Raw genomic sequence first — 12,402 nt, forward strand, 5'->3', positions numbered from 1 at the left:
GTGTGTTTTCTCCAAACAAACAGCCTCTAGCACACGCTCTGTCCAAACATCGCAGTGATGCCTGGTCTGCGTGGCAGAGCCTGCCCACCGGCCCGGCACAGACCCGCTTGGCCGCATGCTACCGGGCATTATGTAACGACCCCGTGGGCGCCCTCTGGCTCCGCACCGCGGCGCTGGGAGCTGTCATCCCCCGGCAGAGAGGGCGCTCCGTGCCAGTGACCGCCGCTCAGAGCCGGGCAGGGCGCTCTGACACCCACCCGAGAGAGGCTGGTACTTTTTTTTGTTCTGGATGGGTCATCCGGGGTCCACATGTCCGAGGAGTGAACAGTCAGCCTGAGAATCTCTCCAGAGGAGGAGGTGCCATTTCTCGGGGTCCTTAGGGATACAGTGACCGTCCGATGGGGCAGTACCTTGAGAAAAAGGTAGAATTGTCACTGAAAAGTATGCTTTTCACAGATGAATATAGACGCTACCAACTGCTTCACTCCACTCGCACAAACACTTGCTTTCTCCCAGTCGCGTTCCATAGGGACATGCAGAACCACAGATGGAGTTCAAGATTTCCTAGTAGCCACATGAGGAAGGTGAAAAGAAACAAGGGAAGTGGACTTTAGTAATGCATTTTATGTTGAGCGAGATACTGTCATTTCAACACGTGACTGGTGGCAACGCTGCTCCTGGGCTCCTGTGCAGCCTGCTCTGTGTTCTGAGCGTTCGGAATCTGCTTTGTGTTTTACTTGAACCGCACAGCTCAGTTCGAGCCAGCCACATCTCAGATGCTCAGTAGCCACATGTGGGCAGCGGCTGCCTTTTTAAACAGCTCACACTTAACCCTTCTTTCGGCAGCTTTATCCTTCATAAAGAAGAGGAAGTCTGTCTTATTTTTGTTTGTATTCTAATTAGTGTTGGCACAGACCGTCTGGGTGAAAAACAACCACACACACTCGCAGTGATTGAAAATGACCTGACTAATGAGGACAACATTTAGGTAATATTTGAACACAAAATTTAGACGTTATAAAATGACTGTTTGGCTGAAACCGGTTTGGCTCAGTGGATAGAGCGTCGGCCTGTGGACTGGAAGGTCCCAGGTTCGATTCCGGTCAAGGGCATGTACCTTGGTTGCGGGCACATCCCCAGTGGGGGGTGTGCAGGAGGCAGCTAATTGGTGTTTCTCTCTCATCGATGTTTCTAGCTCTCTATCCCTCTCCCTTCCTCTCTGTAAAAAATCGATAAAATATATATTTTTAAAAATGACTGTTTGTTGTCTTCTGGCAATTGTAAATAGAGTATCATTATTGTAAAGTCTTAGCCACCTGGAAAAAAAAAATGGAACACTTTGTGTGGCTGCTAACAATTAGGGCTGAGGTCCCAGCTTAATGAAGCAGCCATTGTCGATCCAATTAAAGGGCAGCGCTGAGTTCTTAGCTTAGAAGCAGAGCCACGGGCTGGGCACAGTGAGGACAGACACCCTGCACCGATGGGGAACAGTGCCAGGAATCCTGGCTTGGGAGATGTGGCCAGATGGTTATGAGGACGAGCTTCAGCACTGCTTGGGAAAGCTGAGTCCTGTTGCTAGCAAGTCCTAGCTGTGTGATCTCCAGCATGTTACTTCTCTGAGCCTCAGCCTCGTGAACTGAAAACTGAGAAAATAATAGAATAAGTTCTTGAGGGAAGTCCATGTTAAATAGTGCCTAGCACAATGAAGTCATATTAGAAGTATTAGCTTTTATTTTTTAAAAAATATTTTATTGATTTTTTACAGAGAGGAGGGAGAAGGATAGAGAGTTAGAAACATCAATGAGAGAAAAACATCCATTAGCTGCCTTCTGCACACTTCCTACTGGCGAAGTGCCCGCAACCGAGGTACATGCCCTTGACTAGAATCAAACCTGGGACCTTTCAGTCCGCAGACCAAAACTCTATCCACTGAGCCAAACCGGTTAGGGCTAAAGTATTAGCTTTTATTTTTTTACAGAGAGAAAGAGAGAGGAATAGAGAGTTACAAACATCGATGAGAGAGAATCATCGATCAGCTGCCTCTTGCACACCCCCTACTGGGGATGTGCCCGCAACCAAGGTACGTGCCCTTGACCGGAATCGAACCTGGGACCTTCCAGTCTGCAGGCCGATGCTCTATCCATTGAGCCAAACCGGTTAGGGCTAAAGTATTAGCTTTTAAATGGTTACTGCAATCATCAAAACCTGATTCAAACGTTTTTCTGATGCAGACTGGAGTCAGGAGCGACCTAAGCAATGTGGAGGAAGCTGGGGTCCTCTGTCCAATGTCCACCCAGCAGAGAGCAGCCAAGTCAGAATTTCACATGAGCTTGGAAAGCTGTGGGGTTTGGTGGAACTGGAAGACAGGCAGATCGGATTAATCAACATGCAAGATTTCTAACAACGAACTATTGCAACTAAATGATTTACTATACACACACACCACACACAGAGTGTGATAAGAGGAGGTATTTCATTTTAGAAGAAGAAAATAAACTTTTATGATAGGAGAAAACAACAAAAATATCTTTTGTAAGGTAGAGAGAAAAAAATGCTCTTTGCCCAGATCTTCCGTGAGATTTTGCCTCATGAGGTGTAGGGCCTTATCTGTGATGTGTGTGTCCTCCAAGTTTACAATGCTCTGATATCCTTCAACATTATGAAACAAAAAGAGCGTAAAAAGTTTAGGTTAATGATTAGAATTGTGGTATGCTTAATTTGCTTCCCTTTCGAAGGATATTAAGTTTTGAAAATACTTATTAGAAGAAGGAAAACAGTAAAGTAAGGTTTCTAGTAAGAGCATGACCTTTTTTTCATGATGCACAATTCTCTGCACAGACCAACAGCACATCTATTTGATGATCAAGAATTATAAAATAGCCGAAGCCGGTTTGGCTCAGTGGTAGAGTGTCGGTCTGCGGACTGAAAGGTCCCAGGTTCGATTCCAGTCAAGGGCATGTACATTGGTTGCGGGCACATTCCCGTTAGAGGGTGTGCAAGAGGCAGCTGGTCGATGTTTCTCTCTCATTGACGTTTCTAGCTCTCTATCTTTCTCCCTTCCTCTCTGTGAAAAATCAATAAAATACATTAAAAAAAAAAAAAGAATTATAAAACAGCCCTAGCCAGTTTGCTCCTCGGACCCCAGAGCCCGTGTGGGAGGCAACCAACCAATGTGTCCCTTTCACATTGACGTTTTTGTCTCCGTGTCTCTCCCCCTCCCTTTCACTCTCTCTAAAAATCAAAGGAAAAATATCCTCTGGTGAGGATTAACAAAACAAAAAGAAAGAATTATGAAATAATATATATAACTCAGTATTATATGATCTCAGAAACCAGATATTTTGAGCAGTGTAAGTTCTGAAGCAGACTAACATATGAATGCTAGCATTAAGACATCCAATGAACCCAGATTATTCTTCAGCTTCTGATTTAAATTCTTCCATAGCAAAGTCATGATGATCAAAAACTGAGAGATCAGGCTAAGAACCTCTGCTCCAAAAATAACATCATCATCATCATCATCATCATCATCATTATTATTATTGCTTTTTTCTTTCAATGGAAGACAAGTACTCAAAGAAAAAGCGAAGAGTCTTTATCCTTCCAACAACAGCAGACCACACTTGGTATTTTCAGAATGCGATGAAATCAAGGATGTCTTGTTGGTTAACATTTTTTGAAGACTAAACAGAGAAGACATGGAGCTAGATGCATTTTAGACTATTGTTTCCATCTGGTCACAGAATTTTTCTCATAAAAATTTAGTTTTCAAGCACAAGATGAAGACAGAGAAATGATGAATGACCAGGCGAGTCTGGAGAACAGTTTTGGCGGCGTCAGGGGGTGGTAAGCCTAACTGGAGCAGGCTGAAAAGGGAAGAAAGATGAAAGAGGGCGGATTGCACCAGGGGCAGTTTGGCTGTGAAGAGGAGGAGGCAGCCCCGGGCGCTGGGGAGAGGGAAGGCACTAATGGTAGCATCTGGAAAGCTGGTAGCAGGACCCAGTGTAGAGGGCAAGGTTTCCCCATGAGAACACAGGCGTTAAGGTTCCTGCGAAGACAGCGGCGTTCAAAGCCCAGGTGAAGGGCTTTTGGACTCAGAGGCTGCTCTCCTATTATAGCAAGAGGCTGGGTGTGGGGGCCAGGGTTTTGGTTGGTCACTCCATTTAGCATAATACCCGTGATGGCCCGTGGTGAGAGGCCATCACGGAAGGAGGCACCACATCCAATGGGAGCATTGAGAAGGGAGCAATCACTTTCTAGCTGCCAGGAAGTGTCTGTTTAAATCAAGCATTTTCCTTAAAATCCTTCAGTAAAAGGAGCTTTCATATTAGGAATGGAAATATTTTCCAGGAACTTTACAGATTTCCTGTTTTCAACTAAAGATGAGACAGGCATGCTGTAGAGAAGACGGTAGCCAGCACGTTTTTAATTATTATAAGTATGTTCTCTGCCCCTACTCTTTCTTTAGCTCAAACCCATCTTCGACAGAGATGATCTTTTAAAGAGTAAATCTAGTAATATTAGTCTGCCAAACATTTTCTTTTTTTCTTTTTTTAAAGCTTTGACTTTTATTTATTTACTTAAATATGTTTTTTTATTGATTTCAGAGAGGGCCAAGGAGAGGGAGACATAGAAACATCAAAGATGAGAGAGAATCATTGATCGGCTACCTTCTGCACACCCCCTACTGGGATTGAGCCTACAACTGGGTCATGTGCCCTGACCTGGAATCGAACCTGTGACCTCTTGGTTCATGGGTCAACACTCAACTACTGAGCCACACAGGCCAAGCCAAGCATGTTCTTATTTACTTCAAACATTATCCAACAATCATAGACAGAGTTAAATACAACATACGTAACGTTAGTGTTGACCAGTCTAAGTTCTTACTGAACATAAGAAAATTGATACCAAAAAAAAAAGAAGTGCCAGGTTTGGACTAGGAACTTGGGGTCCCCCTCTTCAGTGAAGGGTGTTTCTCACCGGGGACTGCCCCTGTGGCACAGAAAAGCTGTGGGGTCAAGAGAGTCCCATCTGGATTGGAAGAAGCTGGGATTGGCTTTGGAAATTATTCTTGTGCTTAGTTTACTATCAAAATGGCAAATTTTCTAACCATGGTTATAACACTACCCATTTAGTTCAGCCCTATTTTAATGGCTACTAAAACAATTGCCAAGTATTCAAAGGAAAAATGATTGCATCAACAGGAATTCTGACCTTCCTTAAAAGCCATACCAAGGATACACAGGGAAAAATTTTGCTTTGAGTTACATAACATAGAAGAAGTTGCAAATGCTTTAACTGGGACCATAGAATCCACAGACCTGTACAAAATTTCTTGCTTTTATCATAAATTAAATTCATAAATATTGAACCTTAGGATTCATAATCTGGCATAACATAAACATCTTCCTCTTTATTTATTTTATTTTTTTATTTTTTATTTTTTGGATTTTTTAAAAATTATTTTTTAATATATTTTATTGCTTTTTAAAAAAAATATATACTTTATTGATTTTGTACAGAAAGGAAGGGAGAGGGATAGAGAGTTAGAAACATCGATGAGAGAGAGTCATCAATCAGCTGCCTCTTGCACACCCCCTACTGGGGATATGCCCGAAACCAAGGTACATGCCCTTGACCAGAATAGAACCCGGGACCTTTCAGTCCCCAAGCCGACACTCTATCCATTGAGCCAAACCGGTTTCAACATCTTCCTCTTTAAACAGGACGCTAACTGTTTTAATAATGACTACATACCCATAACAAAGGATATTCTTCTTCAACAAGGAGCCATAGTAGCTGAGAAAGTTAAGTAATTGGTATATTTGAAGAAAACAGAAAACACTTCCTGACTAGAAGTTCAATTTGCAAATGTATTATGGCAGAAGTACAAAAGAAAGTGTGTCCACACAGTGAGACTTAAAAAATCTATTAAAACGGCTCTCTGTAAAGTAGATTTCATTAAAGAAGTCTACAAGATTAGTAGAGAAGACCAAACAATGCAGTGCTAACAACCACAGCAACAACAACAAAAAGCAAAATAAAGTCCACGAAGCATACCCTTTGAAAATGTGGGAACGAGTAGTAAAACTTCTTGTGGTTATAATAAAAAAAAAAAGGGGGATGAAAGTCAAAGTTATTTTCATTGGAACACAGAAGGCTATTCTGGAATGGAGAAGTATTCAGTGTTTGCTACAAATTTTGGTAAGTCTGCTTCTGAAACTTTCTTTTTTCATATTCAGTGAAGAAAAGAATAATTGAGAGTTGAGAGAATAAGGGAATTATAAGGAAAAGTGAACAAATTAAGCATTAGACCACAGCTAAATGTCCACTAGTGGGGTGAGGGGAGTTATGTTAAAAAATACTTGAAAGTATATAAACAGCATCAAGTTTAATAAACAGTAGTAACATGAGGGTCACTTGGTAATAGCAAATGAGATGAAAGCCTTATTTCTCTACCTAGGAGGGAACATAATAGAAGGTTGACTCTGACATGTGTTTTGCTAGAGAAAACCAGATTCAGTTGGTAAGATTTAAATATCATTCAATGCAAGTAATGAACTTGATGTATAAAAGGGAATTATTAAAGCTAGAATTGAGTAGTAAAATCAACACAGTTCTCCTGGCATGGATTTCATTTGTCTATTCAGTCTATTCATTCATCCCACAAAGAAGAGAGGAGAGAGGAGAGAGAAGAGAGGAGAGAGGGGAGAGGGGAGAGGGGAAGGGGAGAGAGAAGGGGGGGGGGAGATATCAGGCACTGTTCTAGGCACAGGGTGTGCAACAATAAAAACAGATAAAAATCCGTGTCTTTATGAAGATGACATTTTAGTGGATGAGACTGTCAATAAACAAAATACGTAATGTATCAAATTGTGGTATTATAAACCACCCCAAAACTTCAAAACCTAAAATAATGATTTATTATTTCCCATAATTCTGAGCTTTGATTGTGCAGCTCCTTGCCCATCTGACTCACGTGCCTGCGTTCCTGGCTCAGCTGGGAGAGCTGAGGCGCCACTGGAAGCTTCTGCTACAATGTTAACAGGTTCCTAGACTGAAGGGGGTAAGGCTAAAACTAGAGAAACCCATTTGGAGTCTAGGTCTGGGGGGGGAGGGGGGGGGGTTTGCAAAGGAGTTGAACATGGGATGTGGCAGAAAGAAAGAGGATAAGGTTGAGTCCAAGCTCTGGGTCCGCATCCCTGGAAGGATGACTTTCCACATCTCAGCCGGCCAGCCTCTGGAAGCGCAGGTTGTGGGGATCCTCGTTGGGAGTCACCCAGCAGATAAATGACATTTAAAGCCTGCGCTGAGCCGGGGGGACTGAGGCGTTTTCGTGGTTAGATGGTGGTTTGAGGGCTGGGTGGGGACTCCTTTTACTTTACACCCATCTGAGCACCCAGCAGCAGAGCTGTGGTTGGGAGGACTTCAGCACTCCTGAGTTTTATTCGCTGTCTGTATGTACTACAAGATCTCAGTTGTGGGCCATCTGTCCGACAGAAAACCCCACACTACAGCCTCAGGGCTGTGAAGTGTAACGTATGGGAAAGACCCCACTCCGTATCTTTTATCCTTAAGATTTAAACGCCTCGTTAGAAAAGTTACGAGAGTTCAGAGAGGAATTTCAGGCCAGACTAAATTGTTTGCCTTGTACATTTAAAACCCTGGAAAATGTTCTAGAAGAGTTGGAATGAATAAAATTTTCCTTTTAAAAAGTCACCTCTTCTGTTACTTATTTCTTCTACATTTTGATAAACTTCTTGAAAATGTAGCATTCCTAATGAACTCCAAGGAGCTTTCTCAGATGACCTCTCCAGGGGACCAGAACAATATGAGAAACACAATTATTTTGATTTGAGTGCTTTCGTGAAGAGTTGAACAATAAGACAAATGGAACAACCATTAATAAATCATTAATGCATCTTCTTGCATTTCCCACTTAGTAGTAAATGTAAATTAGTGTTGGTTGTGGTCTTAAATGATAAAATCCATTTCTTAAAAAAAGAAAACAAAAAACTCCTCAGATTTATTTTACTTAAACTGTAGAGGTCTTAAGTGTATAGTTGGGTGAGTTTTGACAAACATACTCATGTAACTATCACCCAAATCAATGGATAGAACATCTCTATCCCCGATAAAAGCTTGTGCCCTCTTCCATGCTCTCACCAGAAGGCAACCATTCTTCCATCGCTAGCGATTCCTTTTGCCTATTCTTGAGTTTTATATAAACAAAATCCTACTGTTAAGCACTCTTTTATGCCTGCATTCTTTTGCTCAACATGTTTTGAGATGCATCTGTTTTGTAGCATGTTTCAGTAGTTTGTTCTTTTTAAAAAAAACTTTACTGCTGAGTAGTATTTAATTCTATGAATATACCACTATTCTTCTGTTGACAGACACTTGGGCTGTTTCCAGTTTGGGGCTATTACAAACATGATAAAAAGCAGTTTTGAATATTTGTCTGTTTTCTTGATTCATGTTTTCTTTCCTCTTAGGCAAATACCTAGGAATAGAATTGTTGGGTTTTAGGGTAGATGTATATTTAACTTTTTACTGTCTTACTGTTTGCCAGAGTGTCTGTTCCATTTTTCATTCCCACCAACAGCCTAAGAGAATTCCAGGTCCTCCCGATCTTCACCAAGACTTGGTGTTATCAGTCTTTTTAACTTGAGCTAGTCTAAGGAGTGTGTAAAGGTATTTCATAGTGACTTTTTCTGATGAGGAATGTTAGGCACCTTTTCATGTACTAACTGCCTATTTGTATGCCTTCTTTTGTGACCTGTCTTTTCAATTCTGTTGCCCAATATCAGCTCTTTAAACTATTGTTGAGAATATGGCCATATCAGGCAATATTCTGTTGACAGACCATATTCCTTTATAGAAGCTGAACCCGGCTGCTTGGCTCAGTGGTTGAGCATTGACCTATGAACCAGGAGATTGCAGCTTGATTCCAGGTCAGGGCACATGCCTGGGTTGTAGGCTCGATTCCTATTAGGGGTAGGAGGCAGCCAATCAAATTCTCTCTCATCATTTAAGTTTCTCTCTCTCCCTCTTCCTTCCTTTCTGAAATCAATAAAAATATATTTTAAGCCGAAACCGGTTTGGCTCAGTGGTAGAGCGTCGGTCTGCGGACTGAAGGGTCCTGGGTTCGATTCTGGTCAAGGCATGTATCTGAGTTGCGGGCACATGCCCAGTAGGGGGTGTGCAAGAGGCAGCTGGTCAATGTTTCTCTCTCATCGACGTTTCTCCCTTCCTCTCTATCCTTCTCCCTTCCTCTCTGTAAAAAATCAATAAAATATATTTTAAAAAAAAAATAGAATCTGAATATTGTGCAGATGTTGAGACAGCACTGGCCAAAATAAGATAGCTAGGTAAGAGCATTAGATTTACTATATCTTCCCAAACAGTTTAAATTTCTCAGGACAATTAAAAAAAGCAACGATTTCTTTCTTGTTGTTGTTAATAGAGCCTCATTACCATCCTTCACTGATGCTCAGTGCTACAAGTAATCTAACATGTTTACAATTAACTTCTTACAAAATCCTTATTAAGAACAGTTAGGAGTGCTTTAGCCCGTAATTAAGAACATTATTTTCAAAGTGCCAATTCTGTCTGCGTTGGTGGTAGTGGTGAGCATAGCTGCCTTTCAAAGTGCCAATTCTATTAAAGGAACTTCCAAAAACGAATAAAATAACAATAGCACTTACCATGTACTGGGAATCATTCTCAGTTTTACGTGGGTATTAATAAACCATTTTCAGTGCTCAAAATGATCTGGTAGATATTGTACATGAGGAAACTCAGGTATGGAGAGGTAAAATAACTTGCTCACAGTCACACAAATAAATGGTAGCACTAGGATTCAAGTCCAGGTATTTTGGCAGACTAGACTAACATGCAGAGAAGATACTTTTTCTGTAAGATGTACTTCATTGAATAAAACCTAACAGAAGTGGAATGATGTAAAAATGGCAGGCAGAGTAGGAACTTCCATGCAAGTACTTCTCATGTATCACATGCTCAATATAAAGCAGCTCAAAAATTTAAAACCATTTGAACTTTAATTCTAATTTTCCTTATAGCCAATCAGTAATATTTTTCCTTTAAATATTTTTTTTTAATAAGGGTTTACTAAACTTGAAAATTTTCTAATTTTCTTTTCAGAGCATTACCTGAAGTCAGTCCTTGGCAGTAACTTAAAAAGCAACAAAGCATTTAACAAATAGTAACCTTTCTTTTCAGATGTCTGAAGTATATAAACTAATTGCCTGTACAAGCACTTATAACAGTGCTTGTTACAGACACTCCCAAATAAGCCAATACAATTTCTAAAGGGAATGTTTTGGGAACAATGATTGATGGCACCCCTGGCATTTGGTGGGTGGGGACTAGAGAAGTTCAAAGTCTTACAACATGTGGGACAATCTCACATGAAGAAACATAATTCAGCATACCATGTGACTTTTCAATGCCCATTCACGTATTAATAGTAGAAAAATCAGTTTATGATGATCTGAACCTAGAACTTAATTTTTTTAATACAGTATTAAGTATTTTGCATAGCTTTAAAATTCATTGTTGCCAAACATGCAACTAACATGTGAACCAAGATTGTACATTTGTTCAGAACTTTACCTTACCATGTACGATCCACCAAATTAGGGGGAAAAATCTTATCACCAATAGAAATGTTTGTGTTTCTGAATCACAACAGTCTATATCACATGTGTCAAACACAAGGCCCACAGGCCAAATCCGTCCCGCCAGGCCTTGCAATGTGGCCCGCACCGCGCTGTCATCACTGCACTCCGCTGCGTTTCCATCACAATGACAGTTTATGACTGTTCAGTAAACCATTCAGCCCGCGATTTAGGCTGGATTTTAGATTTTGGCCCCTTCTCTGATTGAGTTCGACACCCCTAGTCTATATGGAATGATCACTTACAGTGTTCAGATGTAATTATACCCAAGCATTTACATACTGAATATAAATTATAATTTCCTCTTATTTCTATGTACAATGAAGTTATTATATACATTTTAATGTCACTTCAGGATAGTAAAGGGGACACTTTTTATAAAAAGGAAGTAATGGGCTTGATAGGGTCAATTTACCAACGCAGATGCCAGCCATAATAGAAGGCAACTTGCACAGGTGGGAAATTAAATAGCTAAAGACGACAAATGTTCCCAATACACTAGTAAAATAAAATTCAACACTGTTTAACCACAAGGAAAGAAAACCTGTTCAATGCTTAGCTTCTGCGCTGGATGTCTTAATTAGATGTCACAGCTTGGTCTTTTGGCTGCAACTTTCTGATGGCTATGCCGATGAGCTGACACCATTCCAGGGCGGGTAGCATGAGTGCTGCTTGTCCAGTCCCTCCTCCTTTTCTATCCTCAGAGGATGATGTGTAATAGAAACAAAGCTTTGTTAGGTGGCGGACGGGCAGTTTTGCTATGGAAAATTAATTTACCACCACCATCCTCATTTCATTTATTTACATACTGTCACACTAAAATAACTCAACAATTTTAGTATTTCTCTTTACTTCAAAGCCAAATATTTGGTTCACTTTTTATAGATACAACTTTTTAAAAAGGTCCAAAAGCCGCTAAAATAGTTCACTGCCCATGACAAACACATTCAAATAGTCAAACATATTTATGCTAGAGGCCTGGTTCACGAATTCGTGCACGGGTGGGGTCCCTTGGGCTGGCCAGTGATCGGGGCCGTCTAGCCCACTCCTGATTAGGGTGATGGGAGCTGGCTGGCTAGCCGGGGAGGGACCGTGAGAGGGCTCCAGGGTGTGTCTGGCTCTCTCACCCAGTCTCAATCCACCAGACCCCAGCAGCAAGCTTATCTACTGGTTGGAGCAGTTGACTGGTCGACAGATCGGTCAGACACTTAACATATTACGTTTATTATAGAGGATATTGTAATTTTTCAGTGGACAGTTGTGAAAATATATAAGCAAAAATTTCCAGAGAAATCTGATTAGTAGTAGCCAATGTGAATGCATACAGAATTTTACTTATTATGAGGCCCAAGCATGAATTCCTGCACTGGGGGGGGGGGTCCCTCAGCCTGGCCTGTGCCCTCTTGCGATATGGAACCTGTTGGGAGATGTCAGACTGCTGGTTTTGGCCAGATCCCTGCAGGCAAAGGAGCCCGCGGGATGAGGCCAAAGGCCGGGGATGAACCAGAGCCCAGGCCAGGCACCACAGTGCTCCTGTTCATCCCGACCCCGCTGTGCCTGCCACCGCTGCTGCCACTCCGTAGTGCTGCTGCAGAGGCAGGAGAGGCTTGCGTCAGTTGGTCAGCAAGTGGTACTCTGGCTGTGGGAGCACAATGACCCCCAGGGGGCAGCTCCTTCACTGAGTTTCTGCCCCCTGGTG

General features: G+C 41.6%; 1 long non-coding RNA gene across 1 annotated transcript; it reads right to left on the reverse strand.

The window, feature by feature from the left end:
* Positions 1-236: 236 nt before the first annotated feature.
* LOC118715272 lies at positions 237-11,797 on the reverse strand. Its single transcript, XR_006741122.1, has 3 exons — positions 11,248-11,797; positions 2,206-2,356; positions 237-410 (listed from the first exon to the last, which is right to left on the reverse strand). It is a non-coding gene; the product is annotated as an uncharacterized LOC118715272 (long non-coding RNA).
* Between the last annotated feature and the right edge of the window lie 605 nt (positions 11,798-12,402).

The sequence above is a fragment of the Pipistrellus kuhlii genome, unplaced genomic scaffold (assembly GCF_014108245.1).
Source record: "Pipistrellus kuhlii isolate mPipKuh1 unplaced genomic scaffold, mPipKuh1.p scaffold_m20_p_11, whole genome shotgun sequence".
Classification (NCBI taxonomy): Eukaryota; Metazoa; Chordata; class Mammalia; order Chiroptera; family Vespertilionidae; genus Pipistrellus; species Pipistrellus kuhlii.